This window comes from Syngnathus typhle, linkage group LG18 (genome assembly GCF_033458585.1).
Source record: "Syngnathus typhle isolate RoL2023-S1 ecotype Sweden linkage group LG18, RoL_Styp_1.0, whole genome shotgun sequence".
NCBI classification, from domain to species: Eukaryota; Metazoa; Chordata; class Actinopteri; order Syngnathiformes; family Syngnathidae; genus Syngnathus; species Syngnathus typhle.
The window spans coordinates 2,446,239-2,454,628 of NC_083755.1; the positions used below are offsets into that span (position 1 = coordinate 2,446,239).

The 8,390-nt window shown below is 37.0% G+C and overlaps 1 long non-coding RNA gene across 1 annotated transcript; it reads left to right on the forward strand.

The window, feature by feature from the left end:
- Positions 1-3,416: 3,416 nt before the first annotated feature.
- Positions 3,417-6,414, forward strand: LOC133143245 (uncharacterized). Its single transcript, XR_009710387.1, has 5 exons — positions 3,417-3,607; positions 4,029-4,172; positions 4,518-4,645; positions 4,818-5,579; positions 6,082-6,414. It is a non-coding gene; the product is annotated as an uncharacterized LOC133143245 (long non-coding RNA).
- The last annotated feature ends 1,976 nt before the right edge of the window (positions 6,415-8,390 follow it).

The following is an 8,390-nucleotide window of genomic DNA, read 5'->3' on the forward strand; positions in this document are numbered from 1 at the left end:
TTCCCACACGTCGAAAAGGTAAGTCGCTTTTTAACAATGTCAGCCCAATCCGAAATCCGATTTTCCCAAAACATTTATAAACACTTTGTAGTCTATTGTTGTACTGTAGACCATTGTGTTACTGTGTAAATTAGTATTTACTACTTTAAACTGGGTGAAAATTAAGTAACATCCTCACTTTTCCGCGTGAAGACGTCTGACTCAAATTCGAATTTGAGTCAGACGTCTTCAGGTCCGTTTCTTACAATGTTTAATAACAATTGTACCGATTTGGTTGAAGAAGAGCTAGCTGGAATTCAAGGAAAGAAAAAGAAACGAAATAAACCTCGCGCACGACGGCAAGTGTAAAACTATTAAATGAGCCCTATAACCTTAAAAATCTATATTATTATATCTATTATACCTATGTCCTCAAAAAAATGGATCCATTAGTAAGCATCTCTCGAACAATATATTTCTTCATATGGTTTAGTTTTTGAGACAGACAGTGAATGTACATCTTGTCTTTTGATCTGTACCGCGTGTGGGGAAAAAGCCTGAGAACTAGTGCGCGGCCAGAAAAAAAAAAACGTGGCGCTGTCAATCATGCGAGTTGGGCGGCTAGATCAGAGTCAACTCTCACCACCGTTTCTGGCAGTAGTATGCAGATGTTTATTTCACTATAACAAATAGAAAATCAATCTTTGCTTACCGTGGGAACAAATGCACAGGTGCCAACGTATGAGCTTCCAAAATTATGTAGGGGATGAAATTGTAGATCAAAGGAGTCAACTCTTAACATCTTCCAAAATACACAATATTGGAAGTAGTCCATAGGAATTAAATAAATAAATAAATAAATAAATAAATAAATAAATAAAAACGAAATGTTAACAGATATAAGATAGATAGATAGATAGATAGATAGATAGATAGATAGATAGATAGATAGATAGATAGATAGATAGATAGATAGATAGATAAAAACAACAAAAACAATTCAACAATAGATATTGGGGAAGGGTATACACACTTACCATAATCCTTCCAAAGGGGTAGGGCTGCTCTTTTATGAAATCAGTTTCTGTCATCACGTAGACTAATTAAACCACATATAAGTGCTGTCGTAATTATGTCTCTGCCGATCAGTTATTGTTTTTATTTATTTTTTTCAGAATGGAAAACCTTTGGACCCTCCAACAATTGCCAGCGGCTCTCACGGCAAAAGTGGTGGCCTTAAAAACAAATGAGAAACATTCTCGATGGGTCCTAAAAGAGGATGGCACGGTGCAGGCTGGGGCCTCCCACTTTAACACAGTGGCGGCCCTCTGTGATGGCCACCGAGTGTGCAAAATTGTGCTTTTCGCAAGTTTAGCCTCCGACGTCTCTGTCGGAGGTACATTTCGATTTATTAATTTTGGCCGGGGAAGAGAAGAAGGGGTCCTCCTCTCCCGGCACAACACCACCATTTACGTGGCTGGGGGGATGGAGGTGACGCCTGATTTGGAGGCAAAGGGGACAGCTCTGCTGTACCCTTCAAGTATTACCAGGGAATTAAAGGACATCAGCCATGAGGAGGGTGTCCTGTTTACGACAGACGGCATTGTCTCTGCTGTAAGATCACGCTCTCTCTTTTTGCTCCCTCTCCTTCATGAAGTATTGATGTTTAATCTGTCTTTATTTTTTAGATCCGCCCCATTAGGATGGTGCTGACACGCGCGATGCCAGTCCCATTGGGCATCTTTTATTTGAAAAAAGTAAACTGATTGTTCTCTTTCTCTCTCACACTATGTGTGCGTGCGTGCGCATGTGTGTGTCTAAATATAGATATATATCACCCTCTCATTTCACCTGAGTAAGGTCCCTTCGGGCATCATGTTGCCTTTGTAATTGCAGCGTAGATCTACATTCCAACACCTAGTACTAATTTGACATTTTCATTATAGGATCAAACGGAAATAAAGGTGCTCAGGTGGCGGGAGAGCAACTTTTTTCGAGTAGTTGTTGGACAGCGGCTTTCAATGACGCACATGACGACAACGTGTTCTGATGGCGTGGAGCTCCACACCACAGAAAATACTGTGATAAAGGTACCTAAAGCAAGCAGTTTTTTCCCGTGTATAAACAAAGTTATTTTAAATTTAAACAATACTGTTATTTACTTGAGATAAACTGCTATCAGTGGCTCATCATCATCAAGGCTGAAGTCAGAATCATGCTTTAGAGTTTTCTCTAAATCTGGATCACCAATTTTGTAAGATTTTGTCTCAGATACAGCTCTATCAGGAAGACATACAATTTTACTTGCTTCCCTGACTGTATAAAATCATTGTGGTTGTAATTATGTTCATGAAATTAATCAAATTGTTTTAGGTTTTACGTTTTTTATCTGTCTGCCTGTCTATCTATCTATCTATCTATCTATCTATCTATCTATCTATCTATCTATCTATCTATCTATCTATCTATCTAACCAACCTACCTACCTACCTACCTACCTACCCAACCGAACCAACTTCATCCATCCATCCATCCATCCATCCATCCATCCATCCATGCATCATGTTTTCTCGTAGTGTTTTAAACCCATAATAAATTGTCAAAACATTTCTTTGCGCAGGAACTGGAAGAACAGTTTCATGTTGTGGCCTTTAAAATAAAAGGCAAACACGTGGAGCTGGTCAACCTCAACAATGCCACCAAAACGGTTCCTTTGGATGAGTGGAACCAAAGATTCCCCGAGGGCCCTAATTTTCCCCCAGAGGGGTTTTTGTGGTAATTTTGTTTGAAATTTTGTTCTATTGTTTGTGTTTCTTGTTACTTCTTTGTTGTTCTGTTTAATATGTACTATGATTAAAGTTTGAATTTAAATGCACAAAATCGTCATTGTTTATTTTATTTATTTTTATAAAATTGAATTAATTTAATCTAAATTATGATCATATATTTCACCTCTTAGTTATATTTTGTTGTCCGTGTATAAATTGTGTATTGCGTCATTATATTAAATGTATTAGTTGTATCAATTCAATAGATACTTTAATTTTTCTTCTCCCCATATTTTTCCAACTGCGTATTTAAGTGACCTAGTTTTATTATATTTCTATTGCAAATACGATCGCGATCTTGATTCAGTTGCTCGACACTGACACTTAGTGGCTGTGTAAAATCATTACAAGCAAAGTCTTCCGTGGATTTAAGGTACCCGTTTTATTAAATTACCGTATTTATTCCAATTATCACCCATTATTGTCCGATTGCCAAGGGGCACTGAAAAGGGCGATAATATGTATATTTTCCTTATGTAGTATCTCACTGGTGTTTTTAACACGAGGACAGCGGCTGTTTTGAGCTACCTCTAACAGCGGGGTGCGTCAATTGACGCCGCCATCGATGCGACACGCTACCGTCGCACATCACGTGTTGTACACGTCATATTAACGCGATCGTCTTGTTCGAGCCCATGCACCGAGAACGTAATTGTGTGAGGATATTGTTGCGGAGTGACGAGTGTAATTGTATCATAGTTTATGGAGAAAAACAAATTAAAAGGGACGTTCAACGCGCTGTCAAATCAGTCATATTTAAACTTGCGCAAAGACGTCGGCATGTGGTCGCGGAGGAAAACGTAAGTTTTGGGGGGAATTTTTTAGCAGCATGGGCGATAATTAGAGGTATCAGTGTTTTATTTATGCTATCGCTAACACACACAGGGCGGTTATTAGAATATGGGCGATAATTATTAGAATAATTACGGTATTGCAAATACAATTGCAAAGAAACAATTGGTTGAGGAGCAGTTTTATAGCAGATTTTTGTTGTTGTATTGCGATAGCGTATTGCTAATGCTAATCTGTTGATTGTGTCGAGAGAGAGAGAGAGAGAGAGAGAGAGAGAGAGAGAGAGAGAGAGAGAGAGAGAGAGAGAGTCTCAGTAAAGATATCTGTCACACTCTCATTTCACCTGAGTAAGGTCCCTTAGGGCATCATGTTGCCTTAGCCTAGATCTACATTTCAACAACTAATACTAATTTGTCATTTTCATTACAGGATCAAAGAGAAATTAAGGTCCTCACATGGCGCGAAACCAACTTTTTCCATGTCAAACTTGGACAGCGGCTGTCCATGACACACATGACAACATCATCTTCTAGTGGCGTAGAGCTCCACTCCACAGAAAATACTGTAATAAAGGTACCTAAAGCAAGCAGTTTTTTATGTGTATAAACAAAGGTGTTCTCAATTGAATCAATACTGTTATTTACTTGGGATGCACTGCTATCAGTGGCTCACCATCATTAAGGTTGAAGTCAGATTCATGCTTTAGGAGTTTTCTCAAAATCTGGATCACCAACTTTGTAGGATATTGTCTCAGACACAGCTGTCTGTCTGTCTATCTGTCTGTCTTTCTGTTTATATATCTATATCTAACCAAGCTACATACCTACCTACCCAACCCCATCCATCCATCCATCCATCCATCATGTTTTCTCGTGGTGTTTCAAACATAATAAATTGTCATGAAATTTCTTTGCGCAGGAACTGGAAGAAGAGCCCTTTCGCTTTGTGGCCTTTAAAATCAATGGTGAATTTGAACAAGGAGTTTGTGGACGCCACCAATGCCACCAGAATGTTTCCATTAGAGGAGTGGAAGAGGGGTTTTTGTGGTAATTTTTTTTTTTTTGTTCTGTTGTTTGTATTTTGTGTTACTTGTTTGTTCTGGTTAAAATGTTCTACTATTAAAGTTTAAAGTTAAATGCACAAAATAATTTATTTTATTCATTTTTATTAAATTATGATAATATATTTAACCACTTCATCAACATTTGCCCCCTATAGAGACCACCCTCAGAGGCCGGCCTCTTCGACCTGCGACCAGAGATGCTGGTGTGGCTCCACGACACCAAGTTGGAGAGAGAGAGAGAGAGAGAGAGAGGCAACGTCATATGCCGATTTAGGTGACCCAGTTTATTATTTTGTTTATAGCAAATACAGTCGCAAATATATTGTTTCAATGTGTAGTTAATGGTATTAATGTATTGTATAGTATATGATTTCAATCTATTTTAATCTATAGTAATGGTATTTTACCCATGTCTTATTTTGGGATATTTGTAACTTCAGCTGTCTTTATTTTAGTATTCTGGAATACTATGGTTTATTTTGAAAATGTTGCTCAGATGTCGCATGTATTCCCATTCTAGATTGATAGATAGAATTTACGGTAGCGTTCTTTGGCCTGCTGTCCAAAGAACATAGAAAACAATACGGAATGCGATCATCTCATGTGCGGTGGCACCACAAAGTAGATTGCAGAAGTTAACTCAGCAGCATGGACGCGTTCCAGGCAGTTACTGCGACCGCAAGGGGGTAAGTATTACTAAAAAGAAGCACACAAGTTTCAAACTTGCCGAGTGGACAGTGAAGCAGAAAATAGATTTGTCAAAAAGTGTGAGGAAAATATGCACTGTCTGCCGACTCACATTTTCCATAGTCCATGTGGAACTGACTCACCTTAAGCAACACGGTGGACACGAACGAAAAAACGCACAACTAAGGAAGGGGGAACCTGGACAGATCCATCAGGCAACGACAAAGATGGTACGTAAATATTTTTTTAAACCCTCTCAAGGTTAATATGAGAATGTACAATGGATGTCTATCGTATAGCAAAAGCTATATTTGCTTTTGGGTGTAATAAACGGCCAGGTAAATGGATAGATAATACATAAAAACCATTCGTTTGCATACAATGATAAATAAAAGATCAACATTATGTGGCACTTGCCTCCCCAGAACTTTTGGTTTATAGGAAGGTTTGTTTTCTATTTAGAGGAAGAAACGCATGCGCCCAAGTGCAATATGTATTTTTGCCAGTAGAGGACGCTGAAACTAAATATGTTGCATAGCGGATGAGCTGTCTTAATCATTTCTGTCTGTAACAATTGCACACACAGCCTTACATTTGTAACAAGTTTCAAGAGATGTGCATATTTTTTCATTAGACATGCAATGTAATTCTGTCAACTTTTAAATACACTATGTTATTTTACTTTTAATGTGGATAGAGGATTTATTTTTGGTGTTTTTGATTTTACTGCAGATTATCCAGACATCCCCAACGTCAAAGCAACACGTCTTTGGCCTCAGCATCCTTATTTTCCAATGGGATTTGTGGACAGGAATGTCTTTTTCGACATGTTCCAACTTTAAACTGTTCATCTCATGCTTAATAACTGTCACTCAGCACTGACACCTGGTGGACGTTATGTTGTCATGCAGATTTCGTTATGCCTAATAAGAACAGATTCAGATTTGATTCTTAGTAGTTACCTTGCTGACTGTTTCTTGTTGACTAATACTTCTTGCGTATGTACTGTTTTTACTCGCTTATTGGTTTTCTTGCTTACTGCTTTTTCTAAAATGTACATATTCACCTGCAGTTTCCAATTTTTTTTAACCTATTTGTATTGTCCCAACATCAACAGGTTCAGCTAAATCCCACTTCATGTATACGTCATTCAGTGTCATTTAACAGCGTTTTTCCTTTCTAACTTATTCATTTTGCCACCAATTCAACCCGTTTCAACATTTAGCTCATGCATTTTATGCCTAACTATTCCACAACTTCTCACTTACCAATAATTCGAAATTCTCTAAAATTTGGTTTTTCTACTCTAATTTCTACCATTTTCAACCGATTCTACCTAGTCCAACTTTCAACTGTTCATCTTTTGCCTACCTATTCCACAACTTCCCACTTACCAAGATTCCAAATTCGAAATTCAACCAAATTCTCCAAAATTTCATTTTTCTATTCTAATTTCTACATTTTTCAACCGATTCAACCCATTCCAATTTTCAACTGTTCATCTTTTGCATACCTATTCCACAACTTCCCACTTACCAAATATTCCAAACTTTCAATTTTGAAATTCACCACAAATTCTCCAAATGTTCTCAAGTAATTGAACACGTTTCAACATCGTTCGGCAGCATTCCCCGAAAAAGTTATTCATACATTTCGCCTTCACACGCAATTTCTCCAGAAATTGCAAAATTCTAGTTAGTGTGAAGGTGAAGACCTTCACACTATTGTTATTCCTGTCCTTTATTATTAGTGTGAAGGTGAAGACCTTCACACTATTGTTATTCCTGTCCTTTATTATTATTATTCAACATCCGCTCACTTTTTTGGCGCTTAACTACTTCCACATACTTCAACCGATTCACTCCATTCCACTTTTCACTTATTCCAAATATTCATGGCACGACTGCTCACATTTTTCTCGTTCCAAAAATCTTCCGTTTTCGCATAATTCATAAATTTATGGCGATTTTTGCCCCATTCATTCTTAATGGCAGATTCAACATTTCACATTTACGTTGTTCCAGTTTGAAATTCACATCATTCAACACATTCAAATCACATTGGGGACATTCCCAAACTTCCCAAATTCAAAATTTTCACGTTTTCACTTTTAATATTTGCATAAAATTTTGCAAAATTTCATAAAATTTCGTTTTTCACTTCTAACTTCTACATTTTTCCACCGATTCAACTCGTTCCAACTTTCAACTATTCATCTTTTGCCTACCTATTCCACAACTTCCCACTTACCAAAAACTTCACATCTTTTATTTTGAAATTCAACCAAAATTCTCTAAAATTTCCTTTTTCTACTCTAATTTCTACATTTTTCAACCGATTCAACCCATTCCAACTTTCAACTGTTCATCATTTTTCTACCTATTCCACAACTTACCAAATACTTCACATATTTTATTTTGAAATCCACTCCCAATTCCTTTTTCCCTTCTCATTTCTACATTTTTCAACCGATTCAACCCATTCCAACTTTCAACTGTTCATCACTTTTTCTACCTATTCCACAACTTCCCACTTCCCAAAAACTTCACATCTTTTATTTTGAAATTCACACCCAATTCCTTTTTCCCTTATCAGTTCTACATTTTTCAACCGATTCAACCCATTCCAACTTTCAACTGTTCATCATTTTTCTACCTATTCCACAACTTCCCAAAAACTTCACATGTTTTATTTTGAAATTCACACAATTCCCTTTTCCTTTCTCATTTCTACATTTTTCAACCGATTCAACCCATTCCAACTTTCAACTGTTCATCATTTTTCTACCTATTCCACAACTTCCCACTTACCAAAAACTTCACATCTTTTATTTTGAAATTCACACCCAATTCCTTTTTCCCTTCTCATTTCTACATTTTTCAACCGATTCAACCCATTTCAACTTTCAACTGTTCATCATTTTTCTACCTATTCCACAACTTACCAAAAATTTCACATCTTTTATTTTGAAATTCACACCCAATTCCTTTTTTTCTTCTCATTTCTACATTTTTCCACCGATTCAACTCGTTTCAACATCA